At 44.0% G+C, this 24,758-nt stretch overlaps 1 protein-coding gene and 1 pseudogene across 2 annotated transcripts in view; both read left to right on the top strand.

The window, feature by feature from the left end:
• CCNY (cyclin Y) overlaps nucleotides 1-24,758 on the top strand; it is a 134,395-nt gene that overhangs the window by 21,851 nt on the left and 87,786 nt on the right. The gene's annotated exons all lie outside the window — the stretch shown is intronic.
• On the top strand, nucleotides 2,166-2,284 carry LOC119936407 (annotated as a pseudogene).

The following is a 24,758-nucleotide window of genomic DNA, read 5'->3' as shown; positions in this document are numbered from 1 at the left end:
AATCAAGAAGCAATTAGCTCCAACATTCAAAAACTTGGCCCACTTGTAGGCTGTGTTCAGCTTTGGAAAGCATTTGAGGTTTTTTTCCTCTTGGTTTACTATGCCCCCTTTCTTACCCCTAATGCTAACCTTCTCACTGTGCCTCAGTCTCAGCTATCTTGCCACCTACATCTCATCCATGTCCCGCCTCTGGCCTGGCATGCCCTCCCTCCTCACATCCAACAGACAATTACTCTCTCCACCTTCGAAGCCTTTTTGAAGGCACATCTCCTTCAAGAGGCCTTCCCCAACTAAGCCCTCCTTTTTCTCCCATTCCTTTCTATGTCGCCCTGACTTGCTCCCTTAATTCATCACCCCCCCCACCCCCGGCAAACATCCAGCACTTAAGTGTATCTGTAATTTATTTATGTTAATGTCTGTCTTCCCCTCTAGACTGTAAGCTCATTGCGGGCAGGGAATGTGCCTGTGTCTGTCTGTTATATTGTACTCTCCCAAGTGCTTAGTACAGTACTCTGCAAACAGTAAGTGCTCAATAAATGCGATTGACTGACCCCTGAAACCTAATAAATCCTTATTTCCCTGTTGCCCATCTTACACAGAATGTATGTAACAATAATAATAATTAATAATTGTGGTGTTTGTTAAGTACTTACTATGTGCCAGGCACTGTACTAAGCGCTGGAATGGATATAGGCAAATCGGGTTGGACACAGTCCCTGGACCACATGGGGCTCACAGTCTCAATCCCCATTTTACAGATGAGGTAACAGAGGGCCAGAGAAGTGAATTGACTTGTCCAGGTCACACAGCAGACAAGTGGTGGAGCTTGTGCTGTTCAAAGTAATGTGGTTGGCATGTGCTCACATTTAAAAAATTCTTTTTTGAAATAAAGATGTCCTTAATAAAAAGTATTTAAACAAATGCTATTTTATAGAGATCCTCTTTTAAAAGCAATTGTATCAGCCTCACTTTTAGGGTATTTTGCTTTATAGCAGGCTGTTAATTGAACAAGCAAAGAATGCTAAGTCATTTGGGAAAAGAGTCTCGACCACAAAGAAACTCAGATCCTAGGGCCAAATCCGAGAAGTCTCACCCTGTGATTCCTCTTTGGCCCAAAGGCAGGTATGAACAGGGTATCACAGAAGCGATTGAGTTTCAAAACATGTAGGACTTACTAATAATTTTAAAATCCATCAATATAGTCATCATCACCTTTTTTATTCAAGAAGTTCCGTAAACGTGGTCTCTGCCGTCACTGAACTTAGTTTTAATTGGTCCTCTAACTGACTCTATTTTTATGTTGTTTAAGCACTTACTATATGCCTGACACTGTACTAAGTGCTGGGGTAGATACAAGCTAATCAGGTTGGACAGAGTCCGTGCCCTGTTTGGGACTTACGGTCCCCATTTTGCAGATGAGGTAACTGAGGCACAGAGAAGTGAAGCAACTTGCTCCAACTTGTCCCCTAAGGGGAGGGGCAAATGGGGCAGGACAGAGTGAGACAAACTCTTTCATTTTGTTTGTGGTTGGGAAAATGGACTCAGGTTGCTCGTTCTGACTTCACACAGTGGTTGTGACTCCCTCCCAGCCCCCTCCGACCTTAGCTGGTGGTCACCCATGTTAGGCTGGGCTCGTGGGGCAATGTGAAACATTATTTGTTCCTTCTTGCAGAAGTCTGCTGAGTCCATCTGAGCCCAGAGAATTTCTCTGGGAGAAGTCCTTGCCTCTCCCCGCACTTCTGCAGATCTGGTGTGTTTCTTCCAAGCGGAGAACCCAGTGAAAGGACTCGAGATGGAGGGAGTCTGGGCATATTAATAAAAAACACAACATACATAATCATCATAATCATAATAATTGTCATTGAAGTGCTTAATGTGTGCCAAGCACTGTACTAAGCACTGTTGTAGACACAACACAATCAGATTGGACACAGTCTCTGTCTCATGTAGGGCTTAGTCAAAGAGGGAGCAAGGACAGCCATTTAATCCCCATTTTACAGATGAGGAAGCCAAGACACAGTCATAATAATTGTGGTATTTAAGCGCTTTCTATGTGCTAAGCGCTGTTTTAAGCACCAAGTTATATATAAAATTTTCAGGTCCGACACAGCCCCTGTCCTATATGGGGATCACAGTCTAAATGGAAGGGAGGACAGGTATTTAATGTCTACGGCCATACCACCCTGAACACGCCCGATCTAGTCTGATCTCGGAAGCTAAGCAGGGTCGGGCCTGGTTAGTACTTGGATGGGAGAGTGCCTGGAAATACCGGGTGCTGTTTTTTTTGTCAGTGCTTGGCACATAGTAAGCGCTTAACAAATACCAACATTATTATTATTGATGTCCATCTTACTGATGAGGAAACTGAGGCACGGAAAAGGTAAGGGACTCGCTCAAGGTCATATAGCAGGCAGATGTCCTGCTTGTACTTCTCCAACTTGTACTTCCCCAACTTGTACTTCCCAAGTGTTTAGTATAATGCTCTGCACACAGCAAGCGCTCAATAAATACGATTGAATGAATGAATGAATGAATGAATGAATGAATGACTCCCAGGCCCGTGCTCTTTCTACTAGGCCAGATTGCTTCTCATCCAGTGCTGAAACTACTGAACAGGAGATGGACCAGGTGAACGCTGGAATCTCTTTACAACACGGGATGACTGCCTGCCCTACCTGGCAGTGGTGTTGCCTTTCTGCCCAATCAGAAAGCCCATTCGAGAAAGCCATCTGGACCTGCTCCCCAGATCTCCTTGGGCGCAACCTCGAAATTGCCAACCGTGTTGGGTTGAATTCCTACGAAAGACCCCAAGTCCCAATGCCAAGCCCCATTTCATTCAGACAGATATGCGGTGTATAGCATTTTTACTATTTGGAAATCCCATTGGAATCCCTTCATTTGTTTCCACAAGGGAAGTTCTCATGTCGACAGTGTTCCCTGTGAGGAGACGTGGTTTAGAACAGAAAGTTCTTGGTTTTGTGCTTTGGCTACTAGGAAACAACTAGAATGGGGTTTGACTGCTGTGATCACTGTACTACCTTTAAGAGCTTTTTTGCAAAGCGTTTCTTGAAAAGGTGTTTGAAAGACAAGTGCAAGGTCATTCAGAATACCAAAAGAAGCCATTGTGTTCACACATTGTAACAGCGTGTCGGAGGTTTTCATTTGTTGCATGAAAAGCTGTTTTGTGTGTCTCAGGTCCACAGAAGTTTGGGCTTTTGCCTACCTTATCAATTCAGTAACCTCAATTCTGCCATAATGTAGGGCTCCTTACATGCCAAACTCCATAGAGAAGAAAATTGGCTTTACATTTCTTCCCGAGGCACAAGACGCTTCTTCTGACAGCACCAGAACACGATGTGGTTATCATATTTACTATTGCAGAAGTCCTGTTCTAAGCACTGGGGTCGCTACTTGTCACTCACAACCCAAATGGGAGTCGGCAGCAACAAAGAATGATATCAGTGGGTTGCAAACAACAATAATAGCAAGCAAGCAGAGTGATGTTTGAGATAAATTAATAATTCCAGGAGGCGGGAATCCTTAGATTCTGAGCTCTCCAAACAGTTTTTTTTCTTAAAAACCATTATAGCCTCCTCAGTGGCGTTCTAAAAGTGAAAATAGGGCTCCCAGAATGCCATGCCCTGAGGTGTTGGGAAAGTCTGGTTCCAGTGTAGAGAGGTGACAATCTGTGGAGATCCCAGCCTTTAGTGGACTTGTGTTGTTAGAAGAACCTCTCATTTGCCTGCTATATCACCTTGGGCAAATCACTTCTCTGGGCCTCGGTTTCTTCATCTGTAAAAGGGGATTCAGTACCTGCTCTTCCTCCCCTTTAGACTGTGAGCCCCATGTGGGACAGGGACTGTGACATATTTAATAACCTGGTATCTATCCCAGTGCTTAGTAACTGACACATAGCAAGAGTCACTATTAGTATTACTACAAGGTAATAATAATTATTATAATTCCGTAATAATGTTCTAGGAAAAGCATGTAGTGGAACCACATACGGTAGAACTGATTATTCTCCAATATGACATTACATTTCTTCTTTTAAAATAATATATTTGGGCTTAATCTGGTCTGTGGCCTCCTTTCCTGACTGAAGATGTCTGGTAAAAGGGGAATGTTTTCCAAAGAGAAATTAAGGAATTAACTCTCTCCCCTCCAGATCAGCTGAGGATGTTTATTTCCGTTGGCTCCAAGTCTCATGTGAACAAGGTATCCTGCTTGCCACCACCCAGTTTCAATCCTAGCCACAGGCATAGTTCCATTTCTGTGATTCCACTCTGATTTATGCTTGTCTTTTGGATACCTGTTTTGCGATTTGAAATGCTAATTTCTGGGCCATCCTCTTATTTAGTTGTTGCTCAAATGGGCACCACCCAGCAGAGTTAATCCCTTTTAGTGGTTTGATGCGGGCCCTTGATCCACAGACATTCATTGCCATGTTTTGTGTTGAATTACATCGGCTTATGTGGGCACAGTACCTGACTTTACCAGCAATACTGTGCTATTAAGTTCTTTTTGTTGATGGAATTGACACCTGTGACTTATTTCCTACTTCTTGAATGACTTTTTGGGGGTGCCCTACTCTATAGAGTAATCATTCCACTTCAGCTTTCCGAAAATGATGTTGTTAACTTTTCTAGCTATTTAGCTTCCGGCTATTTCTAGTGTCAGCAGTTTGGAGAGAATCCCTATTATGCCCGATAAACGGAGTCGTACGTTTGCTAAAATTGGAAGGCTTTCAGACTCTCTTGGTATGGAATGCACATGCTATTTGCTACCATCTCTCCGTGGCCAGATTTGGGTCATCCTAAAAGAGTGAAACCATCTTAAAAGTGGTTGCATGTTCTCATTCAAATAGCAGTAAGGCATCATCAGTTTCTTATAGAATTCTTGCTTATTTCAACTGCTCCAATCTGTGCTGCTAAATGGGGTTTCTTGAGATATATATCTGTCTCATGCTAAACTATGCCTACTTTGGGGATTTTTTACATTCTAATTGTCATTTTCAATAGAGGCCAGGACTGAACTGTCTAAGGGCTCAGTCCCTCCTGTCATTCTTGGAGCCGTTTCAGAAGGGCAGGTTTGAGGCTTCCTGGTAGGGAAGTGTGGGAGATCTTCCAATTAATGGAGAGTTACTTATGCATCTCTGTCTGCCCGGGGTATGGATTAGTAGCAAATCTCCAGCCTGGGGCTGTTGATTCTGACCTATTCAGAGTTATTCTAGACTGTGAGCCCATCTTCTGGACTCTGAGCCCATTGTTGGGTAGAGACTGTCTCTATATGTTGCTGACTTGTACTTCACAAGCGCTTAGTACAGTGCTCTGCACACAGTGCTCCATAAATACGATTGAATGAATGAATGAACTAACGGACTAGTGTTCTTGCCTCTCAAACTGGTTCAGATTAGGGACAGAAGGGTTAGTGAGTTGTGTTTACTGAGCACTTACTGTGTGCAGAGCTCTGTTCGAAGTACTTGGGAGAGTAGAATACAACAATATAACAGAAACATTCCAGGAGCTTAATAATGATCATAATAATCATATTAATAGTAATAAAGATGATAATTGTGGTATTTGTAAAGTACTTATGATCCAGTAAACACTGTACTCAGCCGTGGGGTAAATAAATGATAAGCAGGTCAGACATAGTCCCTGTCCCAAACGGGGCTCACAATCTAAGAGGGAAAACAGGAGTTTTACAGATGAGGAAACTGAGGACCCGGAAAAGTTAAGTGACTTGCCCAAGGTCACAAATAGGGAAGTAGCAGAACTGAAATTAGAACTCAGATCTCCTGATTCCCTAGGCTCATGCTCTTTCCACTAGGTCCTGCTGCTTCTTGTGAAGTCATATTTACCTGGATTTAGCAAGTTGGATGCTTCCAATTTGATCGTTAAATGTCGACATCTAATTTTTTATTTTAGTATGTGTGTCTGGAGGCAGAATCGGGGAGGTGTGTCTTCCACCATGTCATTTGGGTATGATGCTATTGATTTTATCAGTTTTCTTAAATGGGTCCATCACTAAAGGCTGCAAGGAAATGAATTCTAACGGGATAACGCTGTGCTGTCACTGAAGCATAAGGCATAAGCAAGACAGTGATAGTCAGTTCTTCCTCAACTGGAAACCAAAAAGCTGTTTTTGTCTCTGCCCACCTCATTTGATTATCAGCTCCTAGAAGACGGTGATCATGGGTCTGTCTTCTGTTTAACTCTTCCAAGCACTTAGTAGTGATGATGTTTTAGCTATGGACAGACACATCTGATTACTTCTCTTAGAGCAGTCCTTAGGTATGCAATCGCTCCACCTCTGCTGCTCCTTTACATCCCCTTAAACTTTTCTGCTGTTGTGGTTAGGGGAAAGAACCAAAATGGAGATAGGGTAGGAGCGGCCTGAGGGGGTGGGGGTCTTGCACTAGGTTGGGGGCTAGGGAGGGAATGTTGTTCTCCAGATCTCCCCACTCTGTAACCTTGAAGTTCCCTTATAACTGAGCAGAAAAGGGCCTGATCCTCAGAATGGCTGAGTTTTGCCTATGGGAATTTGTGATGAAATCATCTGAGATCTGTGGTAGGAAACAAGCCAGACTTCTTTTGTGCTGAAACTAGGGAAGTGCTCTATAATATTGCCATGAGTCTAGTTTGAAAGGCAACCAAATCTAAGTATGATGGACTAGCACCCTAGTTTGAACTGCCTTATTAAAACTGGGAGACTCATACTCAAGGGATTCAAAACCTGTTCTTCCTCCTACTTAATCAGGTTGGGCAGGGCCCCTTACCATCATCAGGCTCACAGTTTAACTTGTCTATAGTCCAGTGCTTAGAACAGTGCTTGACATAGTAAGCGCTTAACAGCTCTACGCTGAAGACACCCAGATTTACATCTCTGCCCCTGCTCTCTCCCCCTCCCTCCAGGCTCGCATCTCCTCCTGCCTTCAGGACATCTCCATCTGGATGTCAGCCCGCCACCTAAAGCTCAACATGTCGAAGACTGAGCTCCTTGTCTTCCCTCCCAAACCTTGTCCTCTCCCTGACTTTCCTATCTCTGTTGACGGCACTACCATCCTTCCCGTCTCACAAGCCCGCAACCTTGGTGTCATCCTCGACTCCGCTCTCTCATTCACCCCTCACATCCAAGCCGTCACCAAAACCTGCCGGTCTCAGCTCCGCAACATTGCCAAGATCCGCCCTTTCCTCTCCATCCAAACCGCTACCCTGCTAATTCAAGCTCTCATCCTATCCCGTCTGGACTACTGCACTAGCCTTCTCTCTGATCTCCCATCCTCGTGTCTCTCTCCACTTCAATCCATACTTCATGCTGCTGCCCGGATTATCTTTGTCCAGAAATGCTCTGGACATATTACTCCCCTCCTCAAAAACCTCCAATGGCTACCGATCAATCTGCGCATCAGGCAGAAACTCCTCACCCTGGGCTTCAAGGCTGTCCATCACCTCGCCCCCTCCTACCTCACCTCCCTTCTCTCCTTCTACTGCCCAGCCCGCACCCTCTGCTCCTCCACCACTAATCTCCTCACCGTACCTCGCTCTCGCCTGTCCCGCCATCGACCCCCGGCCCACGTCCTCCCCCGGGCCTGGAATGCCCTCCCTCTGCCCATCCGCCAAGCTAGCTCTCTTCCTCCCTTCAAGGCCCTGCTGAGAGCTCACCTCCTCCAGGAGGCCTTCCCAGACTGAGCCCCTTCTTTCCTGTCCCCCTCATCCCCCTCTCCATCCCCCCATCTTACCTCCTTCCCTTCCCCACAGCACCTGTATATATGTATATATGGTTGTACATATTTATTACTCTATTTATTTATTTATTTATTTTACTTGTACATTTCTAGCCTACTTATTTTATTTTGTTGGTATGTTTGGTTCTGTTCTCTGTCTCCCCCTTTTAGACTGTGAGCCCACTGTTGGGCAGGGACTGTCTCTATGTGATGCCAATTTGTACTTCCCAAGCGCTTAGTACAGTGCTCTGCACATAGTAAGCGCTCAATAAATACGATTGATTGATTGATTGATTAACAAATACCTTAATTATTAACGATAATATTTGCAGCAGTTGTTTACAATTGACACTGCTGTGGTTTTGGATAACTGATAGAAAGCTAAGTTGGAAGTCAGGATCTCTGGCTGGGCTGGAATGTGATGATTACTTGCCCTTGCTTGTGGTGGATTCATACCAGAAGAGTGTTGGTACAGGAACAAGATGAGGAAATTCCTCCATTTTTTTTTTTTTTCAGGTTGAAATCATTGACCGCCTACATTGGGGGGGGGGGGAAAAATTCAGTCTTGGTTTAACACACCTATCGGAGGACATTATCGCCACAGCCATACCTCTGCTTTCTGACCTTTCCTTCCAGAGGTTTTTACAGGCATATCAGAGTTATGAACCTATTCACAGATTTAATTAGAAATAGAACCCTCCTTGCTGCTTTCTGAAATTACATACTCTTTTGAACAGTAGTTTTCTAACTGCATTTTATTCTTGCATGCTTGATTTCCTGTGAACATTGAGGAAATTGAGGTTTTAAACAAATAAGGGACAGCAGTTTATTTTATGCTTAGGTACACACTGGAGCTAAGTTGCTTTTGCAAAACACTGTTTGTTAGTGGCTGCATATAAAGGTCAAAGAATGGAGAATGTCATTTATTCTTACTCAACCTTTACTTTGCCTATCTTCACCTTTTAAAGGGGAGATAAATATATTCCCAATGCCCTACTTGGGTAGGGGTTGATCAGTTAGAACCAGTTCCATTAAGAAGGCAGCATTTAAATGGCAGCAGTTAACATTTATATTAAAAACATTTTATTATATTCATTTCATTTTCTTAGAGCTATGCTAACAAAAAGAACGGTTTCTTTTTTGTGGGAGCGGGGAAAGAGGTATTTATTCACACTTGAAATTTGGGGGTCTAGCATCCAGAGCATGAAAATGTCATATAGACATTTAGACCAATTTGGATTTTTTTTTTTGAGGACTAGTCAGATGGTCCATAGATTAGTATTAATGATGTTTGTTAATCTCTTACTCTGTGCCAAGCACTGAACTAAGCTTTGGGGTAGTTGCAAGTAATCAGGTTGGCCACATTCCCTGTCCCACATAGGGCTCACAGTCTTACCATCTTACAGATGAGGTAACTGAGGCACAGAGTAGTTAAGAGATTTGCCCAAGGTCACACAGCAGACAGATGGCAGAGCTGGGATTAGAACCCAGGTCCATGCTTCTTCCGCTGTGTCATGCTGCTTCTCAGAATTCTCTGCTTCAGACTCTTTCTGCCTGCCTCTTGTAGGTAAGAGAGCATGAGTGGCATTGTGCAAATCACGAATACCATACAGAGAAGCTCAGTGGAAAGAGCACGGGCTTGGGAGTCAGAGATCATGAGTTCAAATTCCAGCTCTGCCAATTGTCAGCTGTGTGACTTTGGGCCAGTCACTTAACTTCTCTGTGCCTCAGTTACCTCATCTGTAAAATGGGGATGAAGACTGTGAGCCCCACGTGGGCAATCTGATCACCTTACATTCATTCATTCAGTTGTATTTATTGAGCGCTTACTGTGTGCAGAGCACTGTACTAAGCGCTTGGGAAGTACAAGTTGGCAACATATAGAGATGGTCATCATCATCATCATCATCAATCATATTTATTGAGTGCTTACTATGTGCAGAGCACTGTACTAAGCGCTTGGGAAGTACAAATTGGCAACATATAGAGACAGTCCCTACCCAACAGTGGGCTCACAGTCTAAAAGGGGGAGACAGAGAACAAAACCAAACATACTAACAAAATAAAATAAATAGAATAGATATGTACAAGTAAAATAAATAAATAAATAAATAAATAGAGTAATAAATATGTACAACCATATATACATATATACAGGTGCTGTGGGGAAGGGAAGGAGGTAAGATGGGGGGATGACGAGGGGGAGAGGAAGGAAGGGGCTCAGTCTGGGAAGGCCTCCTGGAGGAGGTGAGCTCTCAGCAGGGCCTTGAAGGGAGGAAGAGAGCTAGCTTGGCGGTTGGGCAGAGGGAGGGCATTCCAGGCCCGGGGGATGACGTGGGCCGGGGGTCGATGGCGGGACAGGCGAGAGCGAGGTACGGTGAGGAGATCAGCGGTGGAGGAGCGGAGGGTGCGGACTGGGCTGTAGAAGGAGAGAAGGGAGGTGAGATAGGAGGGGGCAAGGTGATGGAGAGCCTTGAAGCCCAGGGTGAGGAGTTTCTGCCTAGGAGTCCCTACCCAACAGCAGGCTCACAGTCTAAAATGGGGAAACCGACAACAAAACAAAACATATTAACAAAATAAAATAAATAGAATAGTATTTGTATCCTTGTATCCTCCCCAGTGCTTAGAACAGTGCTTTGCACACAGTAAGCACTTTAACAAATGCCATCATTATGATTATACTCTGTTCTTATGCCTAGGGTTTTCCCTTCCCTCTAGATTGTGAGTTTTCTTGGTAACAGTGCAGAAGTGGTTTACCATTGCCTTCTTCTGAGCAGTAAACTTGAGTCTCCACCCTCGACTCTCTCCCAAGCCGCTGCTGCCCAGCACAGGTTCACTACCAGAATGATTGCAGCTGAAGGTGGGTTTGTCCATGGTGTCACTGTGGGTCGGAGACTTCTTGACAGCATAAGACAAGTAGATTGTGATCTCCATGTGAACAGAAATGGTTCCTGATCTGGTTGTGCTTAGTGCAGTGCATGGCACGTGTAATCACTTAACCAATATTGTTATTATTATCGCTGGCTCAGGACTAAGGCTCATCCATCTTTGATGGGAGATTCCCTTATCACAGCAGTTCCAACCCCAAGTGGCGGACCAAAAAATGCCAAGAGCATATTCAAATTGGTCCACTTTGCTACACGCAGTCTACCCTGCTGGATGATGTGGTAGTTGGGGAGATTCACAATATTAGCTATTAGTTTTAGACTATCTGGAGATTGTTTCACTGTACTGCTTATTTCACTGCAGGGTGAACATGAGAGGGAAGTTGATGACAGTTTGGTATACAAGCAGCTGCTAAATGGGAACTGAAATGGGGCAGGAAGGGAGGAAGGAAGGTCAGAATAAATGATTCAAAGGCCTAGGGATGTAATGTGGTCTAGCAGCTGATTGGTGGGTGGCGGCAGACAGACCAGTCTGGTTTGCTGCTGGAGAGAGATTGTTCATCCAGAGCTAAGGCTTTGGGAAAATCAGAAGACAGAATCAAAAACAGCGAGAGATGTGCTGAGTGTCAAGTGCTGCTTGGAGGCAAAAATCAGTCTTAATATGCATAGAAGGTTGTAAGGATTATTGGTTGCACGTAGTTCCATTTGCCACATCTACACACATAGAGAGGACCCCACCACCAACTTTCATCAGCTTTATGTAATAAAGACAGCTTGTTCTTGCTTCCTGCTTCTCTCTCCCCGCCACCTTCTCTCTTCCGCTCTCTCATGTATATATGTATGTGTATTGGTGAACCACCTTTCCCCTGCACTCCACTGCAGTGGAGGCTCAGGCATCAACTTTTTCCTGAATCATTTTCCTACTTCAGATTGTGAATGCTTCTTAAGAAATAATGTCATTGTAGGACTCCAAACTGTGTTTAAGGTGAACTTAGTGATGGGAAGAAATCCAGAATCCGAGTACTGCCATTTCTTCTCCGATGGTGATTTTTCCCTTTGCATTTTGGTTTGAATGTGACTGCAGAATTAGGGACTGTTCTTCCAACAGTGTGAGCCTGTCAGTTGTCAAGCGGAGCAGTTGCCTATGTGATCTTAGACAAGTCATCTAAGTTCCCTGTGCCTCAGTTTGCTCCTCTGTGAAGTGGAGATTTGTTACCTGTTCTCCTCTTGCTTAGGCCGTGAGCCCCATATGAGGTAGGAACTGTGTCCAAACCAATTTATCTTGTATTGACCCTATTGCTTAGTACAGTACTTAGCACATAGTAAACACTGAACAAATACAGCAATTATTAGTAGCCTCATTATTAGCTATTATGAGGGCCTGAAGTCTGCTTACTGCTTGTTGGGCCTCAGTGCCTCATCTGGAAAATGGGGATTAAGACTGTGAACCCCTTGTGGGACATAGACCGTGTCCAACCTGAGTTGCTTGTATCTATCCCGGTGCTTAGTTGAGTGCTCGGCACATAGTAAGTGCTTAAAAAATACCATTAAAAAAAATCTGGAAGACGGCAGGGTTGGACCAGAAAGAGAACCTTCCCCAAACTGTTTCGTTAGTTTTTGGTTACCTGGCTGGAAGCCTTCATTAATCAATCAATCAATCAGTCAATCAATCAATCATATTTATTGAGCACTTACTGTGTGCAGAGCACTGTACTAAGCGCTTGGGAAGTACAGGTTGGCAACATATAGAGACAGTCCCTACCCAACAGTGGGCTCACAGTCTAAAAGACTTCATTACCAGTTACTCCTTCCGCTGGATGCTTTTTCGAGGGCAAACCAACCCAGCCAATTTCTTAAACTTTCTTAAGGCTAGTGCCAATCTAGGACAAAAGATCGAGGAAGTACACTGCCATTTCAGTTGCTGTAGGCCCTTTTGACACTTTGCCTCACTATACCAAACTATTTGCATGACTGAAGGGAGAAGTGTCTCCTAATTTACCACCTGACAAGGCCCACTTGCTGTTTGGACAGAAGTAACTGGCCATTTAGATTTCATCACCCTGCCCAGACAGAGAGAGTGATGCACTTGGTGCTGCCAGAGATTGTGCCACAAGTTTGGTTTGTGATTCCAATTCGCATCCAGGATTCTGGCCACAAGTATTTGACCATTACACCAAAAGGCACATCCAGGACCCAAGTAATTGTAAAATTATATTGATTGTTCACCTGAGGAAACACTGTCATACCTAAGTGGAGCTATATCTACCTCTTCACCCCATAAGCTCACTGAGGGTAGGGATCATGCATACCTACTCTATTGCACTGTATGCCATGAAGCAGCATGATGCAGTGGATAGAGCACAGGCTTGGGAGTCAGAAGGTCATGGGTTCTAATCCCACTTCTGCCACTTGTCTGCTTTGTGACCTTGGGTAAGTCACTTCATTTCTCTGGGCCTCAGTTCCCTCATCTGTAAAATGGGGATCGAGACTGTGAGCCCCACCTGGGACAGGGACTGTGTCCATCCCGATTTGCTTGTATCCACCCCAGCACTTAGTAATGCCTGGCACACAGTAAGTGCTTAACGAATACCATAATTATTATTATTACTCTCCCAAATGATAATTAGTACAGTGAGATGTACACAGTGAGCACTCAGTAAATACCGTTCGTTGATGGATTGTTTAATGAATTGGTGATCGTGTAGCAGCTACAGGGTTAGAGTCGGGTGGAGGTAAGGGGCAGACATTTTCTTTGTTTTTCTATTTTTCTCTTTTGATATTGGCCCCTTTAGATTGTGAACTCCTGGAGAGCAGAGGCTGTGTCTTTACTCCTGTCATACATTTACCAAATGACATACAGTGCAGTGCGATTAATCAATCAGTAGTAGTAATTGAGCACTTACTGTGTGCTGCAGAACACTGTACTAAATGCTTGGAGAGTACAGTACTTCCGAGTTGGTAGACACATTCCCTGCCCACAAAGAGTTTACGGTATAGGGGACACACAGTAAATGTTTAATAAATACCAGTGATGGTGGTTTGTCTCTTTTCTGCTGGGCATTTTGGCCTGCCTTGTTTTTCTCAAACAGAAAACAAGAGAAGAGAAGAATTCTCTTCTTCTTGAGACGGGGGTTGGAGAAGGAGTAAGGAGTCTAGGGAGCAGGGGATATGGGAGGTCGACAGGCAAGAACTAGTTAAAGGGAAAATAAAATCCCCCTAGAGATCCCAAAGATAATGATGGTGATATTACCCAAAACAGCTAAAAAATGGATGGGAGGAGAAAAGTTTTAGGGGTTTCATTGGAATGCCTTTCTGTCAAATGCTCTGGCTCTTTGTGGGTTTATGTTACGGGGCGTAATGCTATTTATTCTTTTTTGTGGGGTCTTAAATTCCAGTCCTACTGCTTTACCATATGCAGCATAACAGAATTGTGTTAATTAATAGACCATTGATGGTAATGACTCAAAAATGCTGTTAGGGTTCTCTTGGTGAGTTACAACATTCTCCTTCCCTTAGCTATAACTTCACCAGAGTTTTAGCACACACTACTTTTTAATTGTTAAGCTCCTTGAGGGCAGGACCTTATAAATTGCCTTTTTTGAACTCTCTCAAGGCCCTAATATAGGGCTCTGGATAAAGCTCGCAGTAAGTACTATTGAACGAATGGATTCATTGAAAAATCCCCACCTTGAGTTCAAAAGAGAATCTCAGAAAGAAGAGAATAGTTCATTGTGATCTTTCTTCTCTTCTGTTATTTTATCTGTGGTATAGCATAGTGGATAGAGCACGAGTGTGGGAGTCAGAAGGTCATGGGTTCTAGTTTCGGTTCTGCCACTTGTCTGCTGTGTGGCCTTGGGCAAGTCACTTCACTTCTCTGTGCCTCTGTTACCTCATCTTTAAAATGGGGATTAAGACTGTGAGCCCCATGCGGGACAGGGACTGCATCCAACCTGATTTGCTTGTATTCACCCCTGTGCTTAGTACAGTATCTGGCACATAATAAGCATTTAACAAATACTACTATTATTATTATTATTATCTTTTCTGAGAATTTGACTTTAAGGAAAGCTCTTACCTATTTTTCTCCTTGGCTGTTCCCTGTTTGTTTTCACACTTAGCTAGATTGGGAGTAAAGATGTTTTTCAGCACTCTGAAGTGTGAAGAAAGTGAGTGATGCTCTGAAACTTTGAAATTGGGTCAGTGGCTCATACCTAGCTATTAAGGTGTAGTTGTACTGCAGAGTGGAAATTGGGTATGCAATTGGGAGAACTGTGGTTAAATTCTAACCGTTAGTTTTTGTGTAGCAAAGACTAATATTTCCATCTTCAGAATTTAAAACTATTGCAGCTTATCTTTAAAGATATGATTTTAGGAGTATTTAATGATTTTAGTGATGACCGAGCAGGTTTGTTGTAAACTTCATTCAAGGCAATAGATAATCCCACTTCATTACATTTGGTGATGAGGCCCAAGGGATCCTAGAAAAGTGAAATCCACCCACGATTCACTGCTTCAGCCTCGTTTCTCCAGCAAACCTATTCCTAAAGCTAGAAGCTTTAAAGAAGTAGCTAAATGGATATACGTTCCACCTGTCTCTGATAAAGCTGGTAGGTAGTAAACTTCCCCAAAGGTGGTTAGCAGCAGGGAGGAAGAAGTGAAGCAAATGGAACAAGGAAACCCATAAACTAGATAATTCATCCCATAAAAGGAGTTGCTTTAAAATAGAGATGGGGCCAAACTGGGGGCCTTCAGCTTCTGGGAACCACCACAGGATTTTCATATGGTGAGACAGGGTGAGGAGGACACAGTGACCAAGAGAGGCAGAAGTTGCGGGAAGGATATTTAAGTACTGAGAACAATTCACTGGCTCCTGTATTTGGCTAATAGTTTAAGTTTTAAAGGATGAAACAACAGACAAATCTTCCCCGAGAAGGTTGTATGAGTGTCTACATGAATGACCCATAAAGTTGTGAAATGTTTTACTTTATATTTACTTTCATGGTTAGGAGACCAGTCCCACTACAATAAGGGCAACTGAAAGTGTGGTAAACTCAGTAGTGATGATGATAATAGTGGTATTTAAAAAAACTATGTGCTAAATAATAATAATAATGATGGTATTTGTTAAGCACTTACATTGGTCTAAGCACTGTTCTAAGCAGTGGGGTAGAAACAAGGTAATCAGATTGTCCCACTTGGGGCTCACAGACTTAATTCCCATTTTACAGATGAGGGACCTGAGGCACAGCGAAATTAAGTGGCTTGCCCAAAGTCACACAGCTGATAAGTGGTGGAGCCAGGATTAGAACCCACAACCTCTGGCTCCCAAACCCGTGGTCTTTCCACTAAGCCACTCTGCTTCTCTGCTAAAGACTGTACTAAGCACTAGGTTAGATAATCTGTTCAACATAGTTCCTGTCCTGCCCAGGATTCACAAAGCAGGCGTTTTAGCCCATTTTACAGATGAGGAAGCTGAGGCAGAGAAAGACTAAGTGACTTGCCCAAGGTCATGGAGTAGGTCATTGTCAGATCTGGGATATAACTCTTGTCTCCTGCTTCCCAGTCCCATGTTCTTTCCACAGGACCACACTACCTCCTATGCTTTGGCATTTAGTAACTGAGATAACTTCTAGACTGTGAGTCCGTTGTTGGGTAAGGACCGTCTCTATATGTTGCCAACTTGTACTTCCCAAGCGCTTAGTACAGTGCTCTGCACACAGTAAGCACTCAATAAATGCGATTGAATGAATGAATTTTAATGGGGAATAAACCTGGAAGTAAAGGGAAGCTTTGAAAGTGCTGTCGTCATGATCGCAGTCTTAAATCAAAGAACATGTAGACATTTACTTCAGTATCATTTTTCTGAAGAGTCCTGGATGTGAATGTATGTGGGGCCATAGGTGCCAACTCCATGGAGTGATGGACCCCCACAGCTGTCAGAGATGGACCCCCAGTCGTGCTCACCCCAGCCCTCTTACAAGACCTGAGAGTTTCCAATCAGGGTAGAAGAAATCCAAGGTGGTGGCTTTCTGGCCTGTTAACTCTTTTAAACTTGTCCTTCCTAGGTGCCGCCCCGCTCCCTGTCTGTCCTTGTACTCAAAAGGAAAAGCCACCAATCAGGTGTGGGCATACTCCCAAGAAGTACCTGAAGGAAATCAAGATATGCTTGCCAATATACTTTTTATATCTTCTGTACCTAGTCTACTAATCTACTGTAATATCTGTCTCCCACTATAGACAGTATGCTCCTTGTGAGCAGGAGTCGCATCTACCAACTCTTGCTTTATTGTACTTTGCCAAGGGCTTACTACAGAGCTCTGCACACCAGTAAGTGGTCAGTAAATACCATTGATTGATTAATTGATTGATTACAAGTTTTCCAGTGCTACAAGACTTCCACCAATTTGGATGGAGGTGGCTTAAACTGGCTGTTGACACTCCCATTTAAGCAGATGCCTATCTCTAACACTCAATAGGGTGTCTCATGCACCTTACTTTTCCATTTGTTTAGGTTTGCTGGAGAACCTCAGGAGCCCTAAATGACTAATCTCTTAGCTCTTTGCTTTTCAAACCGCGGTCCAGGCCTGTGAGTATTTGGGTGGAGATTTAATGTCCACATGGTTTATGAATCAAAGAAGGAATGTTACTTCAGGGAACATTTTTTCATGTTTGTTTTAATGCACTGAACACTGCCCTTGGAATGATATGATCCCTTCTCATTCTGCATTGGGGATTCAAATGATGCAGAGCAGAGGAAATGGAAGAGAAGCTCAGAATCTGAGTGTTGCATGAAGTACTGTTGTCTTGCTAAAAGTGTGGGTGCAAGTAGAGGCCTTTGATGTTGTTCACAATGTCACACTGGATAGTTATCTCATGCCCTTCATGAGAAATGAATGTGTGTTGATTTCCAGAGCTGTAAATCATGGCATAACTGCCAGAGAAAATCTTAACAAATAATGCCTTAGGTGAGTTGAGCATTTATTGCCAAGAGACACTTTGTAAACTGGGGATGGCACCTATCCTAATTATGTCTATTTCTGTTGATTTGTGAGGGAGTTTGGGTGTGTTAAATGTGTTCCCATGTTAATGCTGTGCATGTGTTCTGGAGTAGCTTATACCTTTAGCCTATTAGAGCTTCCTAATAGGGTTCTGTGGACTAAAGCTTCCTTAAATTGTAAGTGGTTTGTGGTCAGGGAGCATGTTTTCTGCTTCTGTTGTACTTTCCCAAGTGCTTAGTACACAGTGCATTAAACACTGTAGGTGCTTAATAAATACCATCATTAACTCCTAAACTGCTTCTACTAAAATTTTCAACTGGATATGGGCATGCTTTTCCAGTGATCTGGTTTTCCTTTTGCCACTTCCCATCCAAATCAATCAATCAATCAATCGTATTTATTGGGCGCTTACTGTGTGCAGAGCACTGTACTAAGCGCTTGGGAAGTACAAGTTGGCAACATATAGAGACAGTCCCTACCCAACAGTGGGCATCCAAAGTGAAAAGGAAGTTATTCAGAAACTACAGAATACTGTAGCATTGTACTTATATTTGTACATGGGTCTCTTTACGTTTTATGTGACTAGGAGGGAGGATTTTAATTTTATTAAAGTTGGATGTTGAGAAGGAGGCCAGTGTTCTTGAAACTTTGTTGAGAATTGACCAAAGAGATGAAAATTGGGTCTGGAAGAAGGGAAGGCTGAGGGAGGGGAGATGGACAGTGGACAGGAAGGGGCAGGTGGACAGTGTGAGCTTGCACCTCCCTTTGAGAAAAGACCCCACAGCACTAGTGTACATGTCTGTAATTTATTTATACTAATGTCTGTCTCCCCCTCTAGACTGTAAGCTCATTGTGGGCAGGGAATGTCTTGTTTTTTGTTGTATTGTACATTCTCAAGCGCTTAGTGTAGTGCTCTGCACACAGTAAGCACTCAATAAATCCAATTGACTGACTGAAAGAATAATGGTAAAAACTGCCAGAAAAGAGTTTGTTATAAACTTAAGGAAATGTGTAAATCATTTTCTACATTAAAAAACTATATTGTGCAAGAAAAATCAAGCCCTGAGAGACTTTCTCTCAGTACTTTTTTTTTTTAGCTTGTGGAGCACTGAAATCAATCTATCAGTGATGTTTATTGCACATTTACTGTTTGCAGAGCAGTGTACTAAGCACTTCGGAGAACACAGTGCAAAGAGTTGGAAGACATATTCTATGCCCACAGGGAGTTTACAGTGTAGAGGGGGAAATAAGACATTAATATAAATAAATGAGAGGTATCCACATCATTTTCTGCAAGCACTTGAAGCTGTTTATGGTCCCAGGCCTGAAAATATGCAGTGGTAGCAGGGATGGTCCATGCCCTTGGAATTTCTTTTTTTTTTTTTTATGGTATTTGTTAAGTGCTTGTGTGCCAGGCACTGTACTAAGTACTGGGGTAGATACAAGATATTTGAGTTGGAAACAGTCCCTGTCCCACAGAATGCTCACAGTCTTAATCCATATTTTATAGATGAGGCAACTGAGGCACAGAGAAGTTAAATGACTTACCCCAGGTCACACAGTAGACAAGTGGTAGAGCTGGGATTAGAACCCAGGTACTTCGCCCTCCCAGGCCTGTTCTTTATCCACTAGACCACACAGCCTTTTCCCTGCAGCTTTCTTGGAGAAATGTTGGGATCAGTGCCCAGGAAGCCAGTCTTGGGAAGTAGATTGGGATCACAAAAGTCAGTCAGAATTAGATGACCAAGTTAAGTAAATTGAACGAATTGACAAATCATGTAATGAATACTGTTTTATAAAGGGCAAGGTTGGAGCTTAAAAAAGAATACTTAGCTATTGGTAAACTACACAAAGGGGCCTTTTGGTAGGGTGTAGGTGGACATTAACTTCCAGAGCAACACTGTCTAATTATAGGCCTCTAATGTTAAGGGAATTATTGAAGAGGAAGGTTTCACAGGGGTGGGATTTGTGTTTATTAAAATGTGTTTTGCATGGTCTGATTCCAGTAGAAGGGAAGAGGTGATTGTACTTGGAATGTCAGGACATAATTATGGACAGTCTTCTTGCTTGGGAGTATAATTGCTCCGTGCCTTATTCCTGAAAACATGACCATTCCAGGATTCAGAGCAACAGAAACCAGTGTAATAATAATGGCATTTGTTAAGTGCTTACTCTGTGCCAAGTACTGAATGTAAGTGCTGGGGTAGATAAAACGTAATTAGGTTAGACACAGTGCCTGTTCTGCAAGCGATTCAATCTTGAGAGAGTGAAAATAGCTATTTAATCCCCATTTTACAGATGAAGGAACTGAGGCTCAGAAAAGATAAATGACTTGCCCAGGGACACACAGCAGACAAGTAAGTGGCAGAGCCTGTGTTCTTTCCACCAGGCCACACTGCTTCTCATTTTCTAGGTTATTTTCTAGACTTCACCAGTCAATTTTGGTGCCATGGAAGAGTGTTTCAAGAGCTGGTAATAATAATAAACTTTGTCATACATTCTCAAACTTTCTTTACAGTGCTCAGTACAGTACACAATAGGTACTTATTAAATACTATTGATTCACATTCATGCAGCTGTTTCAGATGTATTCTAAATGATTTCTGGAGATCTGAAGACCTGCGGTTCCATCTTCAGTTTAAATCCTTGTTGCCACCAGGATTGCTTGAGGACCACCACCAGGCCTGGTACACTGCCCTGCTTTTGGGAGAAAAGCATTTCTTAGGAAGGCAAGACCTTACCATTTTCCAGCATGCCAACCTTGGTCACTTGGTTATCCTTTCATCCAATCAATCAATCACATTGATTGAGTGCTTACCATGTGCAGAACACTGTACTAAACCCTTGGCAGAGTACAATATAACAGAGTTGGTAGATATGTTCTATATCCACAAGGAGCAGTTGATAGCTCAAGAAAAATGGAGTCATTCTAGTGCACAGTGGGATGGATACAAGCAAGTCAGGTTGGGTGCAGTCCCTTTCCCACATGGGGCTCTCAGTCTCAATCCCCATTTTGCAGATGAGGGAACTGAGGCCTAGAGAAGTGAAGTGACTTGCCCAAGGTCACACAGCAGCCAAGTGGCAGAGCTCAGAGTAGAGCCCAAGTCCTTCTGACTCCCAGCCTCCTGCTCTTTCAAGAAGCAAAGCGCTTTGAGCTGCAGCCCTGGCTAGGCCAGAAATAGCTGAAACTCTTCAGCAAAGCCAAAGCCTCCTCGCCTGCAGCTGGCCAGCTTAGTCTCTGGTAATTTAGTTTCCCTGGTTGCAACCATTCAGAGCCACTAATTGGGGCATCCCCCACCCTTGGCCCTGGCTTCCCTTTTCTAGTTGAAAAGGGAAAAGGTAAAGTGCTGAACAGGTGGGTTAGTCGGTCAGTCATATTATTGAATGCTTACTGTATGCAAAGCAATGTACTAAGCACTTGGGAGAGTACAATATAACAGTCACCCTCCCTGCCCACGATTAGTATAGAGGAGGAGACAGACAATGTAAATAAATGAAATTGCATATATGGACCTAAGTGCTTTGGGACTGGGAGAGGGGATGAATAAAGGGAGCAAGTCAGGGTGACTGCAGAGGGAGTGGGAGAAGAGGAAAGGAGGGCTTAGGGAGGGCCTCTTAGAAGAGATATGCCCTCAGAAACTTTAGTTGAACTAGGCCTGGGCTGGAAATGTCTGGCTGTCTGAGAGTCCAGAGAAGCCGTGTTGACAAAGTAAGAATTGCATTGAATCCATTTTGGAGTGGGCTCAGGAGAAGTCCAAGTAATCAATCACTGGTACTTATTGAGCATTTAATATGTGCAGAGCACATACTAAGCCCTTGGGTGAGTACAGTATAACAGAGCTGGTAGGCACATTCCTTGCCCACATCAACCTTACAGTCTAGAGGGGGAAATAGACATTAATATGTACATAAGTGCTATGGGGCTGAGTGAGGGGTAAATAAAGGGTGCAAATTCAAGTTTAAGGGAGTGGGAGAAGAGAAACAGCATGGCCTTGTGGATAGAGCATGGTTTGGAAGTCAGAAGCACCTGGGTTCTAACTCCGAGTCCACGGCTTGTCTGCTGTGTGACCTAGGGCAAGTCACTTCACTTCTCTGTGCCTCAGTTACATCATCTGTAAAATGGTGCTAAGACTGTGAATCCCCTGCGGGACATGGACTGTATCCAACCTAATTAGATTTTGTCAACCCCAGTGCTTAGTCCAGAGCCCGGCACAAAGAAAGGACTTAACAAATACCATTAAAATTAAAGAGGAAATGAGGGCTTAGATGGGGACGCCGTCTCAGCAGAGATGAGGATGTTTAGTTTTTCTTTCAATTAAAAAAAATAGTCTTTTTAGCTTTCACCCCTTCTCACTATATTGAATTGGACTGGGTAATATAACATTCCCTAGAGAAGCAGCGTGGCTCAGTGGAAAAGAGCACGGGCTTTGGAGTCAGAGGTCATGGGTTCAAATCCCAGCTCTGCCAATTGTCAGCTGTGTGATTTTGGGCAAGTCACTTCTTCTCTGTGCCTCAGTTACCTCAACTGTAAAATGGGGATGAAGACTGTGAGCCCCACGTGGGACAACCTGATCACCTTGTAACCTCCCTAGCGCTTAGAACAGTACTTTGCACAGAGTAAGCACTTAATAAATGCCATTATTATTATTATTATTATCTGATGGTTCTACAGATGGTGGAGGGAAGATAATTCTCTAATTTCCTATCATTGTTCTGGCATAGTGAAAACAGGTCCTACTGAAGTGTCATTCCACACCCCCACCCAACCTTAGACTGTACGCTCATTGTGGGCAAGTAATGTCTCTGTTATATTGTAGTCTCCCAAGCACTTAGTACAGAGCTCTGCACACAGTAAGCAGTCAATAAATACGATTGACTGACTGAACTGAGTAGATATCCCACTTTTGCAGATTACCCCTGATCATTGTACTAGCCAGCATCTTACTTCCATAGCAGACAGGAGGTGTGCAATGGCCTTGATGGTTTCCAGTTCATCCTGCCGCCCCACTGACAAGACCCATTGCTATCAGTGGAAGGAACACAACATCGGAAGACAGGTTGGGCGCATACTCACAATCCCTATCAAGTCGCGTGAATTATAGCATAAGTTTTCCTTGATGTGGGATCTGTCAAGAACATAACACCCACATCTGTAGGAGAACCAAGTGTACTCTCAGGGCCTTCATGTGTACTTCCAAAGCCCAAAATATTTCACCTGCCAAATATTTTTATTACAATTTACCCAGCAGAGGCTTTCAGTGGTTTACTTCTCCTCAGATGGAGTTGGTGGGAGCTTTCGGGGAGAGGCATTAAAGCTGGAGAGACTCCTGGCTTTCTCTGCCGATCACTGTACCAAAAGCTTCCTTGGACTGGCTCTCTTTTTTGCCCGGAGTGTCAGGATCCTAATTGGACAAAAACTCCTGTAGGAGTGTCTGAGACCTAATCTGTTTCATGCCACATTGATCTAGTAGACAAAATTGGGAACAACCCTGATTCCCAAGGATCTACTTACTATAAACATTTCCTTAATGCGATGATGACTAATGATGATGCAGTGCCTTATGGAGAATGACAGGCATCCCTCAGTCTAATCATGAAGACTGTGACCAAGAACCAGCAGGAAGGGTTGGATTATTGTAGTACCTGTTTGCAGATGTACCTTTCGTCCCTGGCAGATAAGTTCCCTCTGGGTCCTTTCTGTGCACTCACAGCTCTCTCTGGCTAGAACTGTTGAAGTGATATAGTGCCTTGCTCATTCCCTCGCTTTCTCATTGGGTTCCTCCTCCCTTTAGAGATTCAGTTTGGGGTCTGTAATTATTTCAGCCTCACAATATCCAGTTGAGGCCGTCGCTGGCCCTAGAACAGCATTATAGTGCAGCTACTTCCTTCCGCCCATGGAGGCTGTCCCTGACCCCATTCCAACTGTGGATCCCGTCAGTGACCACCCCTGCAAATGATCCTCTTGTTGAAGTCAGTGCATACCAGTAGTTCTGATTTCCCCTGTAACTGAAACAGAGCAACTTAGGAGTTTCCCTGTGGGGGAGGCTGCTTGCTTGGATTCAGATTGGATTCAGCCCATGGCCCATGTTTTCGCCCCAGGGCTGTGTTTAGGAAAGCTCAGGCCTGAGGCTCTCCTGTCTTGTCAGGGCCCCCCTGTGACTTGTGATGCATGTGGTGTCATACGCACAGCTACGTGGTCACATCCCATGCAGTGAGACATGGTTGTGCCATCGAACCAACCATTGTACCTTCCCATCCAAACTGTAACTCTTCCTTTCAAATTCCCTCAACACAACTCTCCCCAGCTTCAAAATCCTTGTAGGAAAAAAAAGGCTAGACACGCATACCTCCTCCGTGACTCCAACTACTTCACTAGCGGTAGCAGCATGAGTAGTCTGGGGTAGGGGAGGGAACCTCTCCCAACTGTGGCTTGAGGTGGCAGCTCTCTGAGCCATGGCGGTGGACTGAGAGAAGGAGCTGGAGGCGGAATTACAGTGGGCATGGTGGGTTTGGAAGGTGGTCACGGGCCGTGGTGTGAGGTAGAGAAGGGGGGTGACTGTAGCAGCATATGCAGTAGTGATGCCTCACAGGGCAACACTTGAATGGAATTTCTTTATGGAGGCAACAGTGTCAGGAGGGCAGGACTTCTGAATCCCAATAGGCCCTCTTGTGTCTGGGCCTGAAGCCCCATGAGCTTCTGCGATAATCTGGCTCTGGTGTGCCCAGCCCCTGGCCGGACTGTTGATTCTGCAATTGGGCCTGGCCGTCGCTCTGGACAGAGAGTAGAAGTGGACTAAAGGTGAGGATTCTGCTGCCAAAGTTTAACCCCCTGGCATGCTTTTAGGTTTTTCCTCTGCCAGAGCACGTTTTGGGTGTTCCACACAAACAAAATTTCATGTGCGCTCACTATTGAGTCTCAGGGTGGAGCAGCTAACTGACAACACAGTGGGGTGCCTCATCCCCGTGCCTTTGTCTGACCTTGTTTCTTCCCACCGCCAATAATCGGCAGCTGAATGGCTGGCAGCCATCCTAAAAGATAAAAGAAGGCCCCGGATAGCACCTGGGATCATGTGCGTGGCCCCTGCCAAATGAGTATCTTCTTCACTTCCTCCAGAATCTGTTGTTAGGGCATCTCAAGAACTGTGT

This window comes from Tachyglossus aculeatus, chromosome 13 (assembly GCF_015852505.1).
Source record: "Tachyglossus aculeatus isolate mTacAcu1 chromosome 13, mTacAcu1.pri, whole genome shotgun sequence".
Classification (NCBI taxonomy): domain Eukaryota; kingdom Metazoa; phylum Chordata; class Mammalia; order Monotremata; family Tachyglossidae; genus Tachyglossus; species Tachyglossus aculeatus.
This window is presented reverse-complemented; position numbering and strand designations above follow the sequence as displayed.